Source organism: Peromyscus eremicus, chromosome 3 (genome assembly GCF_949786415.1).
Source record: "Peromyscus eremicus chromosome 3, PerEre_H2_v1, whole genome shotgun sequence".
Taxonomy (NCBI): Eukaryota; Metazoa; Chordata; class Mammalia; order Rodentia; family Cricetidae; genus Peromyscus; species Peromyscus eremicus.
Window position 1 is genome coordinate 111,330,511 of NC_081418.1, and position 26,791 is coordinate 111,357,301.

At 44.2% G+C, this 26,791-nt stretch overlaps 1 long non-coding RNA gene across 1 annotated transcript in view; it reads right to left on the reverse strand.

Moving 5' to 3' along the window:
* The window catches only part of LOC131907242 (uncharacterized), a 201,666-nt gene that overhangs the window by 170,852 nt on the left and 4,023 nt on the right, over positions 1-26,791 (reverse strand). Inside the window, exon 2 of the long non-coding RNA XR_009378341.1 lies at positions 12,071-12,200. This is a non-coding gene — a long non-coding RNA (uncharacterized LOC131907242). The remainder of the gene's footprint in view (positions 1-12,070; positions 12,201-26,791) is intronic.

Consider the following 26,791-nt stretch of genomic DNA (forward strand, 5'->3'; position numbering starts at 1 on the left):
GTGTGAGTTCTATTTTTGCTACAGATTTAATATACACTGAATGTATTAAAATAATATGTAAGTTTCATTTTTGAAAAACTTCCATTTGCATCTACTAGGAAATTCGTCTTAAACTTTACTGGTGAGATATGCAATGGCTTCTAGAAAGTTCTGGCTTTGAAGGGAATAGAGATCACACAACAGCTTCGAAAGTCCTGCTTCTTCCATGACTTCTCATTCACTGTACCATCCATACCCAGCCTCGCTTCTACCTATATGTTCTCTTCTACCTCAAAAAAGAGAGGAGAGGCTTTAAAAGGTCATTCTAAATGAATCAATAATTATACAGGACAGCTTAGCTCAAAACAAAAATTAAAGAAAATCTATTTGCAACGTATTTTCCCCACAGAACGAAGAATAAGTGACTGTTGGGCAAGTCAGCGTGGAAGAAGCTCATGTCGTGCTGAGGATGGCTGGGCTGGTAAAGGGACACCTCCCAAGCACAGGGACTTCAGTCCCATCCCCGGAACCCATGTAAAACTGCCAAGTGTGGTGCATGTACTTGTCATCACAGCACTGGAGGGGTGGAGAGGAGCGGATCCTTGGCACTCTCTGGCTGGCCAGCCTAGCCTACTTGGTCACTCTGGCCCAGGGACCAACCCTGTCATGAAGGAGGTAGATGGAGTATCTCAGTATACCACCAGGGTTGTCTTCTCGCTTCCACAAGCACAATGGTACACACACACACACACGTGCACATGCACCCCACATATACACAAACCTGCATACACATAGCACGTTTTAAAAAGGGAGCTGGCAAGACGGCTCAGTGGGTAAAGGTGTTTGCTCCCAAGCCTGACCACCTGAGTTCAATTCTGAGGACACCCGTGGTAAGAGAGAACTGACTCCTGCCAGCTGTCCTCAGACCTTCAAGACATGTGCAGTGTGGCACCTGCACCCCACCCTGCCCCCACACAAGCACACACAATAATTTTGTAAGTAAGCACAAATAACAGAATCTTGAGATCTTCAGTGTTCTCTGTCCCCTTGGACTAGGGTTTGGCAAGAGCCATACCACAGGCCAAATCCAACCTGCAACCAATGAGTTACATGCAACTTTATTTTTAAATGGATGAGGACAAAATGAAAATAGTATCACTGCTTTGTGACATGGGAAGAAGACCCCAACATTCATATTCTAATGCCTGACTGGAACTCAGCCACGCCCGTTTATTTGCATATGGCCCTTGCTGCTCTGCTCCAGTGTGCCAGAGGGAAACAGCTGTAACCGACCAGGCGGCTCATAAACTTAAATTAATCATTCTCTTGCTGTTTCCAGAAAAGGACCGCTCTTCTCTAACAGAGACAGAGAAGCCAGAATGGATTTATCCACATACACATAATGCATTTGAGTTTCACTCACATAAATTGAGTGTGTGTTGAGTGCAAGTGTGAGTGTGGAAGTCAGAGGAGGTACTTGGGTACTTGTTCTCTCCCCCATTCTGTGTGAGACATTGCCTCTTTACCGTTTGCTGCCACGTACCTCAGGCTACCTGGCTATGAGCTTCCAGATTCTCCTGTCTCCCATCTTCCCACAGAGATGGGAAGTGCACGGGTCACAAACGTGTGCTAATGTGTCTGGTTTTTATGTGGCTTCTGGGCATCGGAATTCAGATCATCAATCAGGCTTTCACAGGCAAGCACTTGACCCACTGAGCCAGCTCACTCTGGGGCCAGCACACACACACACACACACACACACACACACACACACACACACACACACACACACACCAGTGCCATTCAGAGTTGCTTGTTGTTTTCGCTCTTTGGGGGGCTGACCATCCAGCTCCCAAAGAAGTCACTCACGGAGGTTTATTCTTACTTATAAAAGCCCGGCCTTAGTTTGGTTTGCTTCTTGCCAGCTTTCCTTAACTTAAATTATCCCATTTGTCTTTTGCCTTTTGGCTTTTCCCGTTCTCTTACTTCTGTAAATCTTACCATGGCTTGCTGGGTAAGCTTGGTGGCTGGCCCCTGGGTCCTCCTCCTTCTCTGGCTTTTCTTCTCCCAGATTTCTCCTTCTATATATTCTCTCTGCCTACCAGCTCCACCTGTCCATTCTCCTGCCTTGCTATTGGCCATTCAGTTCTTTATTAGACCATCAGGTGTTTTACACAGGCACAGTAACACAGCTTCACAGAGTTAAACAAATGCAACATAAACAAAAGTAACATACCTTAAAATAATATTCTACAACAATTCAGTGCTATTCATGCCTCATTTTCCACCAGCCTGAGCTCGGGCCATCTTACTTTCTCACAGAATTCACTAGACTATTTATTAACCATCCTACAAATAAACTAGCCTGACACCCTTTTTAAAGCAGCAGCATTATTAATTAAAAAGCTACCGCCACCCATGCACAATAACTTTCTTATATCTTAATATGCATATCCATAGACTGATTATAACAGCGCCAAGAGATTGACAGGAAATGACTGAGTGTAATGGCCCAGAGGAGACATTGCATTGATCAGTAAATAATACACGTTCCTTCAAACTGTCTACCTGCATATTTACACATGTCAACGCGCACAGGCTTTTGATGACAGAATGCTTTTTTCAAAGATCTATGTAAAAAAATTTTTTTTCAATCACAAAATGTTCCTTCTTTCTGAGGCTACAGAAGGCTGAAATTTTAGCCATCAAATAGCGCTGCCTGGAGCTTTCGCCCTTCCATCCACAATGATCCTGATGGTTCAAAGAAAACCTGCAAATGTCTCTCCAAGGTCAAGCATAGTTCCAAGAAACACATATTCCTGGTCATAAGGTCTCTGCTCTTTAACAGACTTTTCACAGCCAATAAGGCATCCTAACCGTGCCCATGCTTGCCACACAAACAACCTGAGGCTTGAGAAACAGTGGTGTGTTGGCCAGGGTTACAGTCTCATGCAGCGGTCAAGTTCTCTTCTGGGAAGCTTCGGGCCTGACAGCCTGGATTGAACACCTTTCCTGGGCAGTTCTCAGGCCAAAAGCACTGCAAAGTGTGGTCCCTGGTCCTTGGAAGATGTGACCCATGGACGAAGGCTATGGCAGCACGTCCCCTGAAGAGCTCTTCTCTTTCCAACCTCAGAACTCCAATTCCCACCACTAAAGAGACATGATGGGCAACCTTCAAAGTCTACCTAGGAATCTCTTACCTCTCTCCGCCAAAAGAAGCTCACCAACCCATCTGTGACCCTAAGTAAGCACGGGCTGCAGGTGGCACACCCCTCACGATCGACACACAGTAACTGAAAGTACAACCTTCATCCTTTCCTCAGATTCCCTGTCATCAGAAATCAGGCAAACTTTGCTAGAATCACATACTATGGGCTACTATCAATCACATGACAAGGGACCTCCCATTTTCTCAAACATATAAGAGGGGACCCCACTCTACTCCCTTAGCCTGAAATTATATAGACCTCCACAAACCTGCCATCTATTAATACCTATCTATAACTGTCCTGATAAATACCTTACCTCAAAAGACAATCTACATCAATGCCCCCGTTGAAACCCTAGTTTGTGGTCTTACAGAGTGAGAGAAGAGAATCTGGTAAGCCCCAAGCTTAGGCTTCCAGTTCCTATGGAATGATTCAGAGGAGTACTAGAAGGAAGATCTCTAACACAAGTATTATAGCCCTTGGCATGTCACAATTACTACAGTATGTCAACTACTGTCACTGGACAGGTCAGACACAGAATGCCCAGGTGTCAGGCTGAATCACTGGGTCTGCATTAAAGTCTGGGCTGGTTGGGTGTATTGCTCCTAACCCCAAGGCTCTAATCAATCTGATACCCCAGCAGCTACAGAGGAAAGGAAGCGGAGTACAAAGACATGCTTATACCCCATGACTGCTGGCTATCAACCACTAGAATAACGAATATGCTAGATAAGGCCTTACACACACACACACACACGCACACACGCACACACAGGCACACACGCACACTCATTCAGGGGGTGAGCACATGTTAGGAGAGAGGCACATGTGTTTGGAGGTCAGACATCAGTATCAAGCGCTTCCTCAGCTGCTCTCCCCTTTACTGTCTCTGAACTCAGAGGTCCTGGCTATGCCTAGAGGAGCCAGGCAGAAAGCTCCCCGAAAGCTGCCTGTTGCCCCTCACACCCAACCTCTCCCCAGCACTGGGATCACGGACACAAACTGAGACACCAGGCTTTTTCTGTGGATGCTGAGAATCCAAACTCAGGTCTTCGTAATTGTATGTCAAGCACTTTAACGAAAAAGCCACCTCCCTCCCAGTGCCCCCCCCCCCACACACACACCTTCTGAAGGCTAAAAGTGACCCAAATTTTTAGAAAGTACAGAAAGCTGTAAAAACCTTCAGCCACTGGAATAAGCAAGATGCTGCCCCCCGTTATCTGTCTTCTCTGAGTCAGTGCAGAGAAACCACAAGTGGCATGCCACTCACCGTTATATAACCCAGTCTGCAACTTTCAGAAATATGGAGAGAAAGTTCCCTTAATAATACCCAAATGCACCTGCTGTTAAAAATAGTACTACATCCCACTCGTTCCTGGAATGAGTCTTGGCTGCCTGTGCTGCAGAGCTACCTAAGAGCAGAAGTCCCTGCCACTTATGGACACGGGGCCTAAAATATCACAACAGCACTTGGCCTTCCCGACACCTTGCTCCTATTGCTGCAAAGGTTGCACATCAGGGTCTTCCGTCTGACGCCTGCTCTCTCCTGGGCTGGCCTACTATTCGAATCTACATGGTTTTGTTCCTGGGGTTCAGACACTCAGGTATTGGGGCTCAAGTGGTTGCCAACAAACAGAAATGCATTCCGCACTGTGAGCCCACTGCAGACATCCTGGATGGAAAATGGATATTGGGAGCAGGGGCTGGAGTTGGGAAGAAACTATTCTCTTTTCTCCTGTGGGCTTCCTAACAGCCCATGTGCAGAGCAAATTTCAATTTCTAGTGCACTGCATCCCACTTCTTTGTGTGTGTCTCTACGTGTGCCAGTGCACACACACACAGGAAGGCACAGGCAGACCAAAGGAGGGTATTTATCACTCTCTGCCCTATTCCCTTGAGACAGGGCCTGTCACCGAACCTGGAGCTAGGCTGGCAATGAACAAGGCCCAGGGAGGCTAGTCTCCACCCCTCCACAGCGCTGTGGTATAGGAAAGCACAAGGTCACACTCAGCTTTTTGTGTGGCTCCGGGACTTGAACTCAGCACCCACACTTGCACAGCCAGTGCTCTGACCCACTGAGCCATCTCCTCAGCTCCACTCCTTTCACAAAGACAACTATAAGCTCTACCACCTTCCCTGTGGACTACCATCAAAGGACCCTGGAGAGCCGTAAAACCCACTCGGACAGCAACAAAGAGCAGGTGCTCAGAGTTAGTCCATATGGAACCTGGCTCCAGCTTCGGTAGAACCCGCTTCTGATGCCCTGTGATCCTAAATGTGGGACTTGAGTACTTAGCGTCTGCCTCCTTAACAATAAATCCAGAATGATAATATGCACCACACAGAGGTGCTGTTAGGAGTAAATGAGATAACCAATGTGATACTTAAGCTAGTGCAGGGGAAAATAAGTGTCTAATGAATGTCTGCTACGATTATTTCTTACAAACATTACTAAACTCAGAGAACGCAGGAGGGATACAAAGATTTCATCTCATGAGCCCATTCCAATCAATCAGACAAAACTATATAGCCTACTGTGCAGGGAGAAATCTAAGAGCCACCATCAGAGCAGAACATGGCCAGAGGTCTGAGTTTGGTCATCCTTGACCAAGGTCAACAGTATTACCCTCTGAACAAGGTATGAAGAGGTGGATAGCCCATATCTTTATCTGCCATTGCTTTCCATAACTCCAGTGACATAATCAACACAAATAATAATACACAGCACACTGAAATGAAATTAAAATGTACATTAACTAAATGATAGCTTAAATGTGCTAATTGCTCATTTTTCTTTAAGAAGGAATTAAAATGATAGCAATTCTCAACAGGCATCTCAGCAGCCTGCATATGAAACGAGATGGAAATTTCCTTCTCATGGCCTCTGCACACAACTCCAACCAAGTTAACAGAAAACAGAGTGTTTTTTAGAACAACGTGTAATGTCTAAGTTCCTAGAATTTTACATCACGGAAGCCATGTAAAATCTAAAGGCTGACTGCCTTCCTCCTTGGTACAGCTTATCGATAAGCAAGGTTAACAGAGTTATCCTCCATCCCACTGGCTCAGCACCTGGCACACACATGGGTACCCGGCCTTCCCGAGAGACACTGTGTGGCAGAACGAAAGTCAGACTCCAGTTCTCACACCACCACTTCCTCGCCAAGTCAGAGCCAGGAGTGACACACAGGTAAAGGAGGTGAGAACAGCCTCCCCCTCTTACCTTCTCCAACGTCACAGAAATTGAAAACAAAATGAATACCGCAACCTCACAAGGTTTCTCACCTAAAACACTCAAACCAGAAGACAGGCAAAAATAAACTACCCAGGAAATTCAGGGGGCAAGGTGCAGGTATGTCTGTCAAAAACCCTTCTGCGAATGTGGGTGTAATTACAACACTTAGGAGTTAGACCCGAGAGGACCACACAGTGCCACACTGTCTCAGAAAAACAAAAGGCTCTAGATGTAGCTTACTTGGTTAGCACAGCCCTGGGTTTAATGCCCAGCACAAAAATATATATCTGTGTGTATGTATACATATATACATGTATACTTACACATTTCTATATTAACTACCCCATATCAATATCGTCAACATTTGAGCATGCCAGGGCACATTTATGGAGGTCGGGAAACTTCGAGGGATGGTTCCCACTTTCAATACTGTGGAGGCAGCACTTCTCTAGCTGCTTCTGATCTCATACACCAGAGTAGCTGGCCTGCAAGCTTTCAAGCAATCATACCTCAGTCTCCCACTTCACTGTAGGAATGCTAAGAGTACAGAGGTAGGGCACAACATGCAGCTTTTAAGGTGGGTCCAGGAACTGAACTCAGGCTTGCATGGTTAGCGCCTCTACTACCTAATGCTTAGCCAGTTCCCTGGTCCTCATATATAGGATTCTTTTACTGACATAAGAAGCATGAACATTCAGTGACTGTGTACCAGATAAGGGTGAACTGGGCATATAAAGGTCAACTCGAAAGACTTCCCTAAAGCTACTTGCTTTATAAACGGTGGTGCCACTGATAGCACAAACGGTGAACTGATAACCTACAAGATTGAAGGTGGAAAATTCTTAGAGACTTAGACCTTCAGTGTCTGCCCCAAGCGCGGGAATGGAAAGGAAATGATCAAATCCTGTGTTAAGAATGTTCACCATCCTTGATTCAGGCAAGAAGTGTGTCTAGGTGCCAAACGAACAAAGGCAACCCGATAGATTAAAAGTTTATTCTAAAGCAAATTAGTATGTCCAGGAAAATGCTTATATAATCCCACAAGGGGCCCAGAGAGGAATGGGAAGTACCTGCAATATAAATGCAGATCACCTTTATTACAAAGTTGGGTCATATTCTGATTCCTAGCCTAATTTCCTATATCATAAAAACCTATATTCAATTTTATAAATAGCAGATAGCAAGAATCATAAATTTAGTTAATGCAGAAATTTAACAATTTTTTTTTTTAAAAAAAATGAGAGTGAGAAATGGCTGTTTCGGAGCAAGTATCAGAAAGGGTTCTTTCTTTGAAGCTATGTTTTCCCTCTGACGCCACCTCCTAGGGGACATAACTGGAGAGAAATAAATTTCACAGCTAATATATATGAAGTAACATGTTTAACATTATCCAATGAATTTATATCTACCTACAGCATATAAATTTATTCCACATAAACTGTCGCCTCCAACAGAATTCATTAAAACAACGTTACAGCTTCTGAATTAAATGCAATCTTCTAATTGGAATTTAATCTTACAATAGTAGTCGGTGGGTTTTCTCTTTTAATTCACAAACGGAATAATTCATTCACGTGCTTCATAGCTCCATCTGAAGGAGGTAACAGCACACTGGACACGGGCTGGCTGCCCACTGCTGTGAGGCCGGAGGGTCATTCATGGCTATCCTGCCTCTGCTCATGGGCAGGAAAGGATGGACACTGGCCATGCTGAATGAATGCATCACTAATATATTCTATTACCTCCGTGAAAATGTCATGTTAATTTCTGATCTTCATCAAGCCAGACAATGGCTTATATCACTGGCCGTTAGCCAATTAGCTATGTGGAAAATATTCGGCCAATTACATTACTTATATTAGGTTAGGGACTGGAGAGAGAGGCAAAATAAACGTGTTGAAAATACTGGGGAGATAAAATTTAAGTTGACACTGTCTCCGCATGCTGGAGCCCAAGTTATACAATCTGATAGGCAGCTGCCAGTGCTTATAAATGCTTATTAAATCTCGCTTCTCTTTATGGCATGAGAGAAGATCTGTATTTTTACCAATATTAGCTTCATTGTGTTATGAAAGAGACCAAAATACTTAAGATCATTCGCTCCAGCTTATAAAACATATTATATAGTTTATTAAATTGTTGAAATTACTTTTCAGAGTCAAAATTTCACAGACTGGAAGTTTAAGCACAACCAAGTGGCTTGGCCCAATGACAGACTGCAACCCAAGGTGGCCCAGAAAGGGATGTGTCAGCCTACACTCCTGTCTCAGACCTCTGGGGAGAGGGGGAAGGGAGGAGTTCGTTCTCAAGTTTTATCTAAAAAAGCAAAGATGCCCAGCTTCACAAGTCAGCCTCTTGCCTGACTTGAAGTCAGATGGGTTTGTATCTTCCAAGTTTCTACTTCTCCGCAAGTCAAAAGTTAAGAGTGTGATCATGAGAAAGATCAAAACCAAACTGAAACTGGGAGGGTGGCAAAGTTGGTGAAGTACCTGGCATGCGCGCACGAGGACCTGAGTGCAGGTCCCCAGCCATCGTGTGTAAAAGCTGCACTTGTCGTCTTGGCTCTGGGAAGGGAGAAACAGACTCAACCAGACTAGCCTTCTCTGCAAGTTCCAAGCAAGCAAGAGACCCAGTCTCAGAAAACCAGGTGCATGCTGTATGAGGTTGACCCATGAGGCTGACCTCTGACCTCTGCACACAAAGGCACACACACAGAGACACACAAAGAGAAACTGTACATGGATAAATGAAAACAACATGAACAACGTGAGCAAATCACTCGCATCACTTGGTGCTGAGAGTGTGTCACCAGATCTGGGGAGAGTTTGGTGGTGGGGAGAGCACAAGGCCAGAGCACATTCTGACAAATAACCCAGAACCTCTGCCATTCCTTGTCAATCTTCTCAGGAACACTATGCAAATCCAGACTGTTATTATCACATTTATTAATAACCATGGCTAGCTGCCTATTAAATATGCAACAGACTTAGCCACTCGTCACTCCATGCCTCAGACAGGGAACGACATTAACGAATGCTTCATGCTCACACCAGGCAAACAGAAGGCAAATCAGAGGTCTGCCAGGTGAATGGTGGGCTTAAAGAGCCACAGCCCACAGACAGACTCTCCTTTCTCAATCCTTACTTCGTTATACAGACATGTTTACTGCCAACACAGATTCAGTACATTAGCCATCTTCTGACCCCAAAATGTTGGCTATAATGATCTATTTGTGCAACCCTTTTATCTCAGTTTTATTCCCCTGCACCCAAGGCAGAGGATGTACCATTCTGACCGCCCACCCTGTGGATCTGACCTGCTTTACCATGAGGACACATTCCAGGAAATGCCTCACGCAGAACAAGAGTTGATGTTGAGACTCAAGACTCCAAATGATTAGCGATCGTTTCATTACTCAATAAACTGTAAAGTGTAAAAGGCACAAGACTATGACTGAGTTGGCAGTGAAAAGACTCGATCGGCCTTCAGGTGCACAGCACTAGGCCAGGACAAGTCCCTGCATTGCAGAGACTTCATCCTTTGGTGCGCCTCAAAGCCGACTTGGGGGTGGATGAAAATGTCAGAATGAATATCCCAGCTCACAGGACCTCTACTTCCTACTAAAAACACAGCCATGGGAAGTTTATTGCACTCTGAGAAACATAAAGCATTTCCTCATTTATAAAAACTAACAATGCTATTCAACATGGACTAACAGTAGATTCTTTTTCAAAAGAGTGATTTTCATTACAGTTCTTTAGACTGACTTTTCCGATAGTCTTAACAACTGAAATTGACAAGTAAAATAGGCCGACTATTCATTAAACCTACTCATGTGGTTTTGTTCAATTTCATACAACAATTTCAGGACAACGAGACTGAGTCAGACTCTCAGTATTGAAGTCAGGGGTGACAGGTAAGAGAGGCTGGGCTCCGTGACATTTCAAGACCTTCAGAATCCCAACCACTTCTATGAATTCTCATTTGTACTCCAGACAGATTAAAGATTTATTGTCCACTCCACCTGTATGTGTGACATCTGCTCACCAATCTAGCGACCATTCACCAAAGCCTAGCAAAGGACTATCGCACTGGAAGCCCTCTGCGAGGGACCCCCAGACCTGACTTAGGACCCTGAAATTTTATCTAAGATTTCATTCAGCTCTACCGCCGCATGACTCCACTGGCCATTTTATTTTTATACTGCATACATCCTTGTCTTGTTTACTGTTGATTGTTTGCCTACTTCTTGTCAATGACAGAAAAACTACCGTGCAGAAAATAACAGGATGATATTTTCTCCCTCTCTAGCTGCAGTAACATGAAATGAAAAGTATGACTAGTCTGCTCAGAAACGTGAAAGTCAACAGGCTCTTGAGGGACAGGATGGTATGTAACAATGGGACTAGTTGTTTTCCTAAAGTTCTGTGAAATCAGCATGTCAACATGCTCCCTAGCCATAAAATCTTCAAAAAAAATCTGGCCCAAACACCTGAATGTTTAACAGTGTTTTCAAGACGCACCCATTACCAGAAGGCATCTCTTGGAATGAGTGGTCAGTTGAGGACCAATTCCTATGTCCATTTCTAAACTAAACCCAGGAACATCAACATCCCACTCAGATGGGGAGGGCTTCGGCACTGCCATTTGTAAATGAAGAAGGTTTGAACAGACAACTTCCAGAGCCTCGTTAGTACAGACACCATCTAATCCATCACCACAATTTGTACGGAATACAGGGAATCAAAGGAAAGAGATTATATACGCATCAGTTAATTATTAGTTAACTTTGAAGATGTGTGCCTTTTACTCTATTCTCCCAATTAAATATGTTTTTAATATAATTCCACTAACAAGATGAGTTTATGCCAATGGTTCTTAGCACTTCATGTCACTCAATAAATACCTGACACGAAATGGTTCCCATAAACTGGCTCTATTCTAGGACAAAGCTACTGCAGGATGTCAGACATTTCCCTAAAACCCTCTGCGCCTCAGTAAATGACTAGGTGTAAAGGTAAGTCACAACTATTCACTGTTACACGGGAAGCCGTTGCTTTCTCAGGAACATGGTAGATGGTATCAAATGTAGAAAGTACACATAACAGGAAAATATCACGTTCCTTCTGTCACGCCCCTGAATGACCTGATGAGGCAGGTAACAGGGGCAAAAGTCCCCAGAAATTTTTAAGAAAATTGTTGAGAAACCCAACTTTGCAACCCTTTGGCTTTTTCAGGAGCCCATTATGTGAGGGCCAACGACTGGGACCTATCGGTGAGCAAACTGGGACTCAGGATGAAGGAATCAGAGCTGTGTTGCAGTGTGGCCTGCGTTACTGGTAAGTTATGACAGGGCTCAAAAAGCAATTCCTCAGACAATGGTGCCTTCCTTCCAAAATTTTGATTGCCCATGCTTCAGAGTCTTATTAAAACAAAACAAAGCCAAGTGAGAAAAGTTCCCTCATGTCCTTCCTCAGATTCCTGTAAGAATCATCCTGAAAGGTTTAACAATGAGATGCACACCTCGGTGTGGCCCTGCTCTCACAGATGTGTTCACCGCCTTCTTGGTTCATCGTCTTCATTGACTTTTTTTTTTTCTTTATGGTCTTGTGACTTTTCAAATGAATAGTCACCAACTTTCACTCACCCTTTCGGCTAGCAGGCATCACACCCATCCGTTCATGGCTGAAGGTAAGTCAGAGAAGAGAGCGCAGCCCTCACCATGGCCGAAAGGGTTCCCTCGGAAACCGGGATTGTCAGCAGAAGCTCCTGGGACACTGCAACACAAAAATGTTTTCACACATAACTAAGATGTAACTTCTGAAACCACTACTTCCTTAAACTTGAAAACAGCAACACAGACACCACTGTAGACATGGGGAAAACACCGTTCCAACAGTGTGATGCTCACAAGCAGGAACTGGAAGCTGTTTTTGAACGACAAAGGCCATTACTTACTTAGACTTCTCTATCATCTTCTTAAATAGTTCAGCATTTCAAATGCACCATGTCCTATCAGAAAGGCTCGAGTAATACAAATCCATATTAAGTTGAACCTTATACACATAAATAAAAGTATCTTTTCTTGTTAGATAATGCTCTTTGCCAGAGGATGAAAAAAAAACACTCAAAAAAAATGATTAAAAAAAACTAATAAATTATAATCATTTCAGATAGTAATAATCATGAAGAAGAAAATAGTAACAGAAATAAGTCATAATGCTTTATGCAAAATAATTCCATTTTAATATTCAGGTGGTCTTGAGTTCTGCAGGGACCGCACTCATGTACATATTTCCACTGAGAAAGAAGACACAGAGAGGAGCTCAAAATTGAGGAGCCTCAAATCTGGCCTCAGAACAGCACTGTTCAACTATGTGGCCTTGAAGAGCCTTTACTGTGCTGAGATGCCAGCTCTGCCACGTGCAAACATAGGTATTAACCAGTGCTCACCTACCTCCTTCTAGTGCCCTTAGCTTCTCTATCATAAAGCATGATTATTTAAAAGGAACTGGAACTATTAGCTTCTCCTTTAACATCATGATTAAGAGGGTTATGACATGAATCATTCTGATGTCCAACTGTCATCAACACCAGAGATGGGCTGTGGGCAGAGTATTGCAAGTGTTTAGGAAGACTTTCACTCTGGCACAGGGACCTAGTGCTGCTGAGCTGGCAGTCAGTGGCAGATGGCATCCCCTGGGTGTCCACAGAAGGCTTCCTTTCCTCCCCAGAACACAGCACCAACTGCAGAGAAACTCAGTCCCAGTGTATTCCAGATCAGACCTTCTCAAACTGTGGAAGTATCACTGAGATCTGTTCAAAATGCAGACTGGGGGACTGTGCTTCCCGGGACTGATTTAGTACATCTGCAGTGGACCCGAGACTCCGTTTCTACCAGACTACCAAAAGAAACAGTGACTGCAAGAGTAGACCATACTGAAACCAAATGGCAAGTCCTGTGCTCCAGCTGTCACAAATATCCTTGAGTCCCAGACTTAGAGAGCTTCTCCAAAGCTATGGACTCTATCTCATACAGCAAAAAGTCATACACTAGGGTCCCTCATTCTCTGAGTAAAGTCTAAACACAGTCTAAAGAGCCTTATATAATCCGTTCTCTCTAATTCCCTGACATGACCTCAGACTACCAATTCAGCTCCTCACTACTACCAAAGCAGACCCAGTAGGCTTCTTCCTGCTCAAAGTGAGCCACAGGTCTGGTGTCCTTGTTAGTCCAGCCCCCGGGAACCCTACTAGTCTACTCCTTACACAGAGGGTTCTTTCTCATCTCTGTGTATTAGGGACATTAGCCTCTTAAGGAGCCTGTCCTGCCCACCGACGTAAGCCTACCTCCTACTTAGCCTCAACCGTATCATCCTGTTTGCTTTCTCGGGAAGCGCTAGCATCGTTCATTCACCTGTGTTCCTCATTAGACCATCAGCTCCATGAGATAAAGGTTCTGCCCATCACTTTAAAACTGCCAGAAAAGTACTGCCGCATAAAAGGCTCTCCATACAGATGTTTAGTCAACAAATGACTCAAAAAATCACAATTAAGTAAATCAGCATCTCCTAAAATAGAACTGCCATGGATGGACAGCTAGATATAAGATACTGTCTGAAGGATTTTACAATCATTACTCCATTTCATAAGAAGTGTGTTATAGGACCTGAAAGATAGCTCAACAGTTAGAGCACTGGCTGCTCCTTCAGAGACCCCAGGCTTAAGTCCTAGCACCCATATGGTAACTCACAAATTATCTATAACCACCACTCCAGGGAATCTGACTCCCTCTTCTGGCCTTTGTAGACACATGCAAGTGGTACAGACACATATGATTGCAAACATCCATACACATGAAATAGAATGGAATAGAATGGAATGGAATGGATTGGAATGGATTGAATTGGAATGGACTGGAATGGACTGAATTGAAATGGATTGGAGTGGAGTGGAGTGGAGTGGAGTGGAGTGGAGTGGAGTGGAGTGGAGTGGAGTGGAATGGAATGGAATGGAATGGAATGGAATGGAATAGAATAGAATAGAATAGAATAGAATAGAATTGAATTTGTATTACCACGTATCTAATATAGATACTGAGGCACAGAGAATCCCAGGGACTGGGCTCTGTAATGCTTACTCTGAGAAATGCACACTTTCCCAAGCCACTGCACAAATGCAAAGTCTCAAATCCTAAAGCTCCCTTTCGAGTATAGGAAGAGCTGGAGCACCCACAATTACTAGGCACATAGCAACACACAGTGGGGTTTCTAGAGCATCTGCTGCCACAGACAAGTACACTAAGCCAGATCTCCTCCCAGCAGAATTCCAGAACTGTTCCAAGATAGCATCTAATATTCTTAATAGTTTATATTTAAAGAAGGAGAGGGAGGTGAGAGGAAGGAGGAGGAAGGAGAAAAAGGAGGAGGAGGAGGAGGAGGAGGAGGAGGAGGAGGAAGAGGAAGAGGAGGGGAGGGGGAGGAGGAGGAGAAACAGAAGCAGCAAAGAATGGTTAAAGTTACTTTTTTGTCTCTGATTCTAGAACAATTCAGAAGCCCAGGAGCAGTAGTGCCAGTGAAGGCAGGAGGAGGTGGGGTTAACCACAAAAAGTTTCTGGTCAGCTGATTCCTTTTTAGAGGAACTGTCTTCAACTGTTTTAGAAGGAATTAGAAACTGGGATAGCAGCAGGGCAGCAAAGTACAAACTCCTACTGAACAGCCAGGGGCTAGACAGTGAAGTGATAAAGAGCCAGCAAAGCATCTAGAGTGAGGATTGAGCCTAGATGCTGCCCCAAGGGGTTGGTTTGTTTTTTTTTTTTTCCTATGTGAAGGGCAGCTTTCCAGTCAAGCCACTGGTGGGTCAAGCCACAGCCTGGGACTCTGCTCAGCAACTCCGCCATGCTTCACTTAAAATGCAGAATAGTAACCAGGAATACCCAGAAATAAAGGACCAACTTCCACTGTGGTTTGTGGGGCAATTCTGTTTGGTTTGGGGGTGTTTGGATGAGCATCCACCAGACACGGAAACTGTCTCCACTCAGCTTTGTAACTTACTAAAACGATTAACTGCTCTGGGCTCCAGAAATGAAAGATACAGCCACTGAAGAAAGACAGATAGCCAAATAAATTATCCAGAACACTGCCCAGAGGTAAAAGCAGTCTACCTGGAAGTGTATACCCTGAAAAATTATCTTCCAAAACAGAAGGTGAAAAGAGAGCCTTCCAGACAAAAAGGAGTTTACCACTTCTTCCTGAGGACTAATGGTAAGCTAAAAGAAAATGATTTTGAAGGACAGTTCTTTGATTTCAATAGATAGTGGTGAGCCAGAATAATGGGGACTTGAGAGGAAACAAGTAAATGCATTAATAGAGCAAAGGGCGGGTATCAAAAAATTTAAATATATGTGAACACACACACACACACACACACACACACACACGTCCTAGACTTCGTACTCAGAGCTTACTTGTTCTTTCCACACACTGTAGTTATGTCAGTCACCAAGTCCAGGGCGGCACTAGCTTTAGACACAGATCCCTGCCCTCCATACAGACCTGTACCATCAGATTCCGGAGAGCTGCATGTCTACCAGACGCCCCTCTTAACTGCAGCCCACTGCATTTCTCTCTGAGCGCTCCAGGCCAAGACACTAAGGGCTCAGTCCTGGGCAGTTTGGGCTGTAAGCACCTCGGGGGCATTGTGCTCCTCCACTCCCTTCCAGCCCCAAAGAGGCCTGAGCCCAGGAGGTCAGCTGGAACACTGCTCCAACCTGCTAATCAAGAGCTGCAATAAATTAAAAGCCCATTAAAATATTTTAGAAAAAGCCTAGAAGTGCTCAAACATTAATTGTGCCATATTCAATCTGTTTTCCTAGAGATTTGAAAAGCCAGATTACCACCCTGGGGGTCATTAGAAAGGATGAAGCTTTCTCCCTTTGCCATTTACATATTTAAAAATGCATACATCCTGGCAGTGGTCAGTAACTCCTTTCCAAGGCTTTGCAAGTCCTTGTGGCTACTTCCAAATGCCACTGTCTAGCCACAGAGAAGGGAGGCCCACTGGAGCCTGCTTTGTTTTGTTTTGATTTTTTTTTTTCTGTTTTGGTTTTGTTTTTATTTTATTTTTTAAAGCAAAAGAACCAAAGCCCAGGGCTGTTGGTTGCAAAACAGCTCTGGGAAAAACAGGTAGGGGCAGCCACAAAACAACAGTTCTGTTTTCTTGTTTTGTTCACCCTGTTTATTTTCCCCTGAAGCAATCACTGCTTGGTACAAAAGTCTGCAGGGAGCTGGGAAGAGCAGCTGTGGTTCCCTGGAGGCCAGGACCCAGCAATCAAGTTGTTTACCAAACACTGCCAGGCACCGGGAAACAACAACAGCACAGGCAGGCTTTGCATCTATTTTTCAAAAAACAACCTCCCAAACCCTGGGTTGCTGGGGAACCGCCCTGCATGGCTCTGGCTGAGAGGAGAAGTGGGAAATCACAGGCACGGACTGCACAGAGTGGCTGCCCCCCTCCCCCAAGGCCTGCATGTAATCAGGATTCCATTTCTACTGAAGACTGTCTAACCTAAAAGAGAGGACTGAGGGCCAGCAGAATCGCAAGCAGTGAATTCATGCATGAGGCATTTCCAAGCTTACATTCCAGTGAGGCTCTGTCCATAAGCCCCCAGGGGTGGTTTTCTATTTTGATCAAGCAAGAGGCTCTACATGGTTCTTTGTAAAACACAAGCCCTAGTTTCTAAATCAGGAGGTTGATCTAACATAGAGACTGGCAGTTTCTAGAAAGTTCTCAAGTGATGCTAGTATTCCAGGTGAGAATCTCTGTTATGAGCTGGATGCCCTCTCACTTAGCCCTGCTGAAGATTAGGGGATGGGTTTTCCATTTGGACCTCTTCTGAGAGGCTCACCAGGGAAAACATGGCAGCATAATATACAAAGCAGCATAATATACAAAGCTATTCCCCTAACAAGATGCAGGAATGGTTCGCTATTGGCTTCTCCCAGTTCTCTGCCCAACACTTCCTAACCTGGTCTGGTCCACAAGGTTCCTCTGAACTCTAGTTGGGTTTACCCAATGACAGGTGCCCTCTCTGGAGAAAAAAGAAGACAGGACATGCAATCCCCAGCTCTGGCCACACTGGGCTCTGCAGACTGACTAAGTCCCTCTTTAACTGCTCACAATTCCTGTCTGGCATCCATCCTGACGACTGTCTCCTCCTTTGCAGGGGACCCACCATGCCCTTGTCCCTTTGGCCTTACAAGAAATACAAGCCATCTAGTTCCTTCAGGAACCCTTGACTCAAAAGTCTCATTCGGTATGCTACCCGTCAATTGTCTCTTCGTTTAAGACTGCAAAATCTACAAGTGTGTGCACACATAATTGAAACGTGTGTATGCACAAACACACAAAATGTTTAACAACGAATCCAACCAGGTAGTGAGAGGTTTTGTTGTTGAAACATGTAAATCAGATTAGTGAGAAGACCTCAAGCCCCTTGACCAAAGACATCTCCAATGGTTCCTACAGTTTCCTTCAGTCCCCAGGAGCTACAGGAGGGCTGGGCCCACTGTGTCTAACTGGTTACACAACCTGAGAAAGTGAGCGTGAGAGCTTCCAAGCCTGCACTAATTTACTAACTTCATTTCCTTTGTTGCAAATGGCACCAAAATAGAAAGGGAACAGAGGTGGGCGGAGCAGGCTCCATCACCACCCTGTGAATAACTTTCTGACAACAGTGAACCCAGTTCAAAAAGCACCTCGGTTGAGGGGAAGAAGAAAAATGTGACAAATGGAGCGCTGTCAGCTCATAAATAAAACGCCAATCTGCCTCAACTAGGAAGGCTCGGAGAAGAACAAACAACGCTGCTCTTTTTAGGGCAGCAACAATAACTCAGGTGTGCTCTGAATGAGCAGTAAGCTGAGGTCCCAGAGGTGCTAGTACCTTAGTGAACACTGTCATCTTATTTACTCAGATGGGTCACAGCACCAATACTGTGGCAATTAAGTTCCCGAGAACTAATCATTATTCCTCTAAACTCTATGAAGAATTCTTTCAACTCATCAGAGAACATTCTGGTATGTATGTTCAAAAACAAGGTTTTAAGTGAACCCACTAGCTTAATTATACCACAGGAAGAATATGATGTTCTCCGTAATTACTTTTCTAGATCATCGAGGCTTAACGAGAACCTTTCCAGTTTGTTTATGTCTCTCTTTTCCAGGCACACACAAAACAGAATATGCAGGACATTCCCTCTGAAATGGGAAGCCTGGTGGGGTTCTCCCATGACCTCTATACCTTCCTGAGCTGAGCCCTGCTAAGAAGCTCCAGGTCCAATGAGGTAACCTAGTCTCTCTTTGAGAAAGAAGAGCAACATACCATCCTCCCAATCCCTCTTTACCTCTCAACACTCACACCCACAACCCACCCCAAACCAGCATCCCAGTAGAAGCATATCCTTATACATATCCCTCTCTTGTTATGAAGCCATGTGCTTCCCATCAGGCAAACAGAGGAGAAAGAGCTAGAGTCTTGGATTCCTCCACTGGAGCCAATTTAATGCCCTTCTCACAGCCTCCTTGCTGGCACCTACCAGAAGATGCTACCACTCTCCAGCACTTGTGATCCTCCAAAACCCTTGCTCCCATGAGTCCACACAAGAGGACCACTGCTTGCAGCTCAGCCACACAGCATTTGCCTTCCAATGTGAAGGGCACCCTACTATATTCCTCTTCTGGGGATCTTATGACTAGGTCCAGTTTCTGTCTATATTCTGTCTTTCGGCGTGGCCACCAGAAGACGGCCCTTGTGACAGCCAGGCCAAGGCTCAAACAAGTCTGATGGGGAATAAGGCACTGAAGACATGTATGCTCAAGTGAATGACTGTAAACTTGCTTATCCTGAAAGCTTCAGTACATTTTCGAATCAGTACAGTACAGTCCCCAGGAGTGTGGGCTGCAGAACGGACTGGGCTTCATCCTAGCTATGCCACTCAGTGGGTATAACCCTGAAGGTCCTTTGTACTTGAAAACCGGACTAATGTTTACATGAACACTATAAGCTTATTTAGTTGCAATGAATTTTAAAGAAATGTCCCCCACAGCAACCATGTATTGGTGGCTTGGTTCCCTTACATGTGTTTATGGGTTTGGGAGAAGTTAATTGGATTCTGAGCGTTCTGACTTAATCATCATATTAATTCCTCAACAGATATATAATAAGATGGTATTACTGAAAGTTGGTAAAAAGTAGGTGTGGCCAAGTTAGGGGAAGTAAGTCATTGGGGACAGGTCATGGAAGGATGGGTCTTCTCCTCTGCCTCTGCTTCCTGTCTGCCAGAAGGTGGGGGTTTTGTTTGGCCATATGCTCCTGGTTATGACGTTCATACTCATCTGAGGTACACAATGGAGTCAGCTGACCATGGACTGAATGAATCCATGAGCTAAAATGAATCTTATCTGCTCTATCTATTCTTGGGTGTTTGTCACAGCAATGACAGATCTGTTCAATCCATTCATGAAAATTTCATCCACTCCCTCCGCATCAGAGGCCATCATCAAACTGTGAGTCTGACTGTCCCACGGGCCTCTTCTACCCCCACAATCCTCAAGTCCTGAAACCTTCCCCAGGTTAACCTCCCACTGAGTTACCTCTAGCAGGGTCACTCCCACAGCTAGCTCCCCGACACTGAAACACACCACTGATATCTCGAGGAGCATCAGCTGAGACCTTTTATGGTACTGAGGACCCTAAAAGCCCATGTATACATTACTGAAGAAGCAATGGTCCTTTCTGAATTTCCCATCTGAGCTTTTCAGTTCCCTCATGAGATGGGTATGAGACAGGTGATGATGATTCATAGTTTATACACTACTTACACAACAGAGCAGGGCACAGAGGGCCTCCCACATGATGCTCATCTGGGGCTCCTGCAGGAGCCAGGAAGAGTTCCCACAAGCCTACTTGGCAGCCAAACTACAAGAATGGCTACCGAAAACTCCAGGATCCCAAGCTCAATTTCACAAGTACCCCCCACTCACGGTCCAATTCAACAACACAAGGCATGAATCCCTTACCCCATTCCCATAGCAAGCTGGGCTTAGCTAGGCCAGCAGGGTTGCCTGAGGTTGGCTGCCTGCTGGCAGGGAAGGTGGTGTCTCTGTCCCTGAGGCCCAAGGGAGCTTGAAATGACAGGCAAGCGAACAGAAAGCTGGCTGCCATCTGGGTCCTTTATAAGGTTTCTGTGGTAAACACAATTGATTGGCCAGGCTTCTCATGATAAAGTATTTTGTTTTGTGTCTTGTTCTCCAAACATGTTTATTTGAAGGGAGAGCTTTTTTTGATAGCTAGCACACTTGTTTTTCACACTCTGAAATTCAAAACATATTTTCCAGTCTGTGGTAAACAACTCAAGGTGGTAAACAAATTACATTATTTCATCTTCACATGGGGAAGGCAAACCTATATTTTGTATTCAAAGGCCTGAGCTAGGTTGGGGGTAAGCAAGGCTCTCTACTGAACAAGAACAAGAATCACGCTGATTGTGTTGATAAATATGATGCTACTGAAAAAATAGAAATTCAAATGCTGAGTCCAGCATAAGGTAGGGAAGAGCAGACTGTCTCAGTTTCCCCAGCAGGAACATGGGAGGGGAAGCTGGCCACAGCACCAGAGGTAGCCATGTCAATTCCTAACAGCCAGGCTCTCTGGGAAGAAGTCACATGACCCACATAACTAATAGTTGATAAGAAAGGGAAAATGGAACATCACAAAGAATGGAGAAACCAACCAGGGCACGAGACTAGTGACTAATTTTTTTGAGACCTGTTTTGAGTAATGATTTCTGCCTGCTTTAAGATTAGTAAATGGTCAGTGGCTCGTGTGAAGATGAAATCATGTAATTCGTTTACCACCTTAAGTTGGCTTTGAATATAAAAAATGCAATTCCTCCCATCAGTGGAAAGAGAGAAAATATGATCTGGAAAAGGCATAAAAAAGGAAGTATCTTTGAGAAAACCAATGGTCCTTTAACTAGTATTTAAAAGCACTGGTTACACAGTGTCACCAAAAGAATGTTCTGTGGAGTCTACCATCAAATCCAATTGTGCTTAGGCCAAATCTCTCTTCTAGAGAGTTCTTTGTGCCCTAATATTCCAATAAGAAACAAAAGCTATCTTACTGCAAGGTGTTGGGGTTAACTATAAATTACTTGAAGGAACAAAAATACAGACAAAAATTCTTGGTTTAAACAAATACTTTCACTCAACCCCTACTAAAGTTCATCAGCTCATGTCCAAGTTAAGTCAAAAAAGAAAACTGAGAACATGGTTCAGTTGATAAAGTACTTACAAGCAAGCATGAGAACCTAAGTTCAATCCTTAGAACCCACTGAGGCAGCCAGGGCGTGCTGGGGGCGGGGGCACCTAAGGATAGGTGGCTGGAGAGACAGAGCAGTGGTCAAGAGCACTGGCTGCTTTTCCAGAGGACCCAGCTTTGATTCCCAGCATCCACATGGATTTAATACCTTCTTCTTGGTATTAAAGACACCAAGCACACACAAGATACAGACAAAGCACTCATATGTGTAAAATAAAAAGTACTAATTAAACCTAATAGTAATAACAGCAATAATAAACTGGGAGCAGCAACACGTACCTGTAATCCCAGTGCTCCCAGTGCTGGAGGGAGGATGGAGAGAGAAGAATCACTAGGACTTGCTAGCCAACCAGTCTACCTGAATTGATAGGCTCCAAGTTCATCGAGAGACCTTATCTCAATAAATAAGGTGTAGTGAGGTTGAGGAGGATACCTTATGTTGACTTTTGGTCTTCACACACGTGTGTATACATATTCAAGTGCAACTGCACACATGCACACACAAAATTAATTAATTAGTTAGTTAATTTAAGCCCACTAAGCTGCTATACCACTATATTTACCTCAGTTACCAAGCTGTATTCCAGCATATGTGGCCCTAGAGACAGAAAATGACAGCAGAAGGCAGAGACACCATCGCAGAGAATAATGTACAAGGCTCATAGACACAGAACGCAAACACACAAAGATGTGTTTTCCAGAATTTGAGCATGCTATAAAGATATACTGGACGGGGGTTTTAAAACGAGGCAAGAGTTGATGGAGGTGGTCACCATTCCCAGGACTCAGATCCTATCAGGAAAGGAAATCCATCATAGATAGTTCCTCAGCTAGATTTAGTGGATGGAAAAATAGTGTCCCAGGGGTGAGTATATATTACATGACAAATTAGTGGGAAGGTCCTTTATATCTCAGCTTTGCTGACAACTATCTGAGACCTCCCGTATGTCAGATAGCTTCTCAAAGCCTGGATTTCCCTTCAGTATAATGACAACATTCAGTCTTATCTTTTTTTTTTTTTTTTTTTTAACAATTCCATGTCACATATCATGCCTCAAATAGGAAAATTTCTGAAAATTCTAGGCTACATCAGCCCAAGCATATGATCCTGGGAGAGGTTTGGAACTGTCCCCAGTAGAATCTAAGCTCGCACCACTTAAAAGGAACAGAAATGAAGCTTCACACTGGAGAGACATTGACCAGGGCCGAGTCATCAGGCATGCTTCAGCCTTTAGTATCTGAGCAGACAGGTGACTCAACTAGGAAGGAGTCCCCAGCCAGACACTCTCTGACCCTCTGCCTCAAAGTCATTTTCCTCAGTCTTTAAAACTGAGAAGTACATGAGTAATGAAATGAATGAGGAAGAACTTCCAGAAAATTCTACAAATAAGACAACAGTAAGTAGATAAGAAGAAAAAGACTAGCCCATTGTTGCATGCTATTGAGAAAGAAAGAACATGCATTCCAAGGCCAGAAGGATGTGATCCATCATTCTGCATCCCTGGAGGCCAGAAGAGCTGGTGAGTAGTGAGTGAGTATCATTTAAGGAAGCGTCAAAGACTCAAGGGGGTGAAAGACCTGTTGTCAAGAGAAAAAGAAGGAATAGTATGGCCTCCACTGGGGTATTCAAAACAGAAAGTAGGCAACGGGGTAGTCTACAGAGAACAAGTTCTAATACAAGGACACAGGAAACCCTTAATGCAGTACATGCTGGGTACACATTGCACATTCATGATCATCATCCTGCTGCTTACTATGCTTACAAGAACAGCAAAAGTCAACATCATAATCTTGCAGATGGGAAAAATCCAGGCTGAAGAAGTGAGCAAGTGACTTAGCCACATCTATGTGAAACCCAGGTCTCCTCCACTGACACTGGATACTATGGAGGGCCACTCTTCCCCAGCTTGATGGGAAATGTGAGTATGCTTGGAAAGACTCCCAAGACATAGTCAAATGGGAATGCTGGGCTATAATTCTACTCAGAGCTCCAGATTGCCTCCCACGACCTAAAATCTCTTGGCTTCCAGCTTGGAGTCAGGCAAATCCTGGGAAGCAAGAAATCATGGAGCCGAGTCAACTACTCAAGGTACCACAGAACAAGTATACTGAGAGTGGGGGTGAGGAGAGGGCTGTATGGCCCATGAGGGTGTGCCAGGGGGATGCTTTCTATCACTCAGACTCCTTAGGATTCTCTCTTCCTTCTGACTCACAACCACGGGCACTGTCCATCTTCTCTCCTTGCCTTTCTGCGTGGAGTCTACAGGAGGAGATTATGAGGCTGCAGTGGAAGCTTACCACTTAAGAACTTGACTGCCCTGTGGTAAGCCCTGCACTCCACCACTATCCGAAAATGATAGAAGGATGAAATTATGGATTCTACCAGGAAGCCTTTCCAATAAAGTCGAGGCTTACACAGAGGACAGGGGCAGGGGAACAGGAGAGGGAAAGAAAAGAGGAACAGAACAGGAAAAAAGGACAACACCGAGGAACTGAGAAACAGCTCAGCAGTTAAGATTACATGCTACTTTTGCAGAGGACACAGGTTCCCAGCACCACACAAGACAGCTCAAAACCTCCTCTAAGTCCATGGGCTCTAATGCCCTCTTCTGGCCTCATCCGACATCTGCAAGTACATGGTGCATATACACACTCAGACACACATATTCACATCCAATTAAAAAATTAAACAAATCTTTCTTTTTTAAAGACAATGAAGAAAATGGCAGTGCCAGTAACTGAGCGCAGTGCCTGCGGAGATGGGCTGTACACAGGACGGCTACTCTCTGTCTACCTGGAGCACACAGTGAAGTGAACGTCAACGTCTCCAACTTCTCTCTCTTATTCAAATCTAAGAGTAGCTGGGTTTTTGCTTGTTTGTTCATTTGTTCTGTTTTTTTTTTCTGATACTACAGGACATGGGTCAAGGAGCCTGACACCATAATTATGCCTGTTTTATTTTGTGCCATCAATGTAAAATAATAGCAAGGTTTTCCAAGCAGAAGTGGGTACCCATCTCAAGGGTAATTTAGTGCTGCTTCAGTAGACAGAAAACCACTCATTCCTGTTTGGCCTTCAGAATGGATTCTAATGAAATACTGGTCACTGGGGGAAAATTCAGCGCAAGGTCGCAAAGAAATACATCACAACATTATCTATAGTACATAAAAATCTAAGTAAAGTGTCAACCAAAACCCAAATAAATTATGATTCATAATGAGGATGAAACACTAGAGGGGCACTGAAAAATAAACAAGGATGTGGAAGGACTTATGACACCCGCCAAGTCATCCCTATGCCCCAAATTATTCATTGAATGATACGTTGCTAAGGAACAAAACTGTATTATAAAAATTTACTCTTCTTCAAGTAATGGTTAGAGTATTTGCTGTGATAGGCTAGGCTATCACAGAACCCCTGGTAATAAGGTTTATCAGCCCCAATTCAGAGGCAGAAAATGGGGACAGAAAAATAACTATCCAAAGTGAAGTAATAAGTAAGGGACAACTAGAGTGTAAATCCAAGTCTTACCGCAAAGCCCTTGCCATGTTCTGACCAAAGTTGCCCCACATGAGGGCATTAGTATATTTATAGCTATGCTAAGTATATTTTCCTAGGTGGAAAAAAAAGAATAAGAAAAGCAGCCAGGAGAAAAGAGAGAAAAAAAGCTAGCAGTAACCCTTTCTGGGGTGAAGCTAAAGATCTGTTTTACTTACTTTTGCTTTGTTTTCATTTGAATTTTTTTTTTATATTTATCATAAATCACTTTAGCAATAAGAGGAAGGAGGGACCATGTTTTCTGTTTGTTTTAAATTGGGGTCAGGGAGACAGCTCAGTTGATAAAGTGTTTGCCTTGCGAACACAGAACCTGAATTTGATTCCCAGAACCTACATAAAAATCCAGACGTGGTGGCACACACTTATAATCCTGCTGCTGGAGACGTGGAGCCAAGTGGATCCCTGGGGCTCACTGGTTATCCAGTCTAGCCTACTTGGCAAGCTCTAAGCAAATGAGAGACCCTGTATTATGTGTACACACACACACACACACACACACACACACACACACACACACACAAAATGACAGGAGCCCTCTTTCTTCTTCCTGCAAAGGATGGAACTGCTGGGCAGATCCAAGAGACAGGCATACTGCCCCACCAGCTAGGGGCCCTGTACGGACTAGTTATTATTAGAAGTATCTTCAGAATTGTGTAGAAGCTGCCTAGGACCACTGTGAGGATGAACACGTACAAGTGAATGTGGCTGCCATCAGTCACTCACTGGCTTTAGAAATTCTTATTGTCACTCCTTCACTAAGCTGAACACCCCTCTCTATAGATGAGGCTGAAATATGGTTCCAAGACAATGTGCCCCAACCTCTGCTCACCAACCTGACTGGTCCCAGAGTCCCATTCACCTCAATTCAAGCTCTCAGCAGCTAAAGAAACAACTTGGACAGATGTATGGCCTAACACTTGGCTTCACATACCAATTCCTACACCAGGCTGGCTCTCAACACCCTAAGTCTCTCCAATCACTTGATGGAAGAACTGAGGGCTTCTACCCAGCAGGACCGTAGCAATGACAGGCAGATCATGCACACATTCTCCTTAGCACTACATCCAGCACTCAAGCTCTCAATCCTGGTCTCTGTGACAATCACTTCCATGCGTGACAACATGGCTCTCACTCCATGTGCACATTTTCAGTCTTCAGGAGTTTCTCTTGCCATCCTTTTTATATTTTAACCTTCTAGAATCAGATTTTTCAAGTGACACATGCCCTGTAGACATCCTCATTTGCTCACAATATGAAACATCAGACATTCATTTTCTCATCATTCTAGGGGCTACAACTCTAAGACCAAACCATTATTAAATTAGACCTCTTCTGAGTCCTCTCTCCTTGAATTATATACATGGGGGTCTTTCACCTCATCGCATGGTCCTCTCTCTGTGTTCGTCACACAGGATTAAAGTCTATCCTAATGAT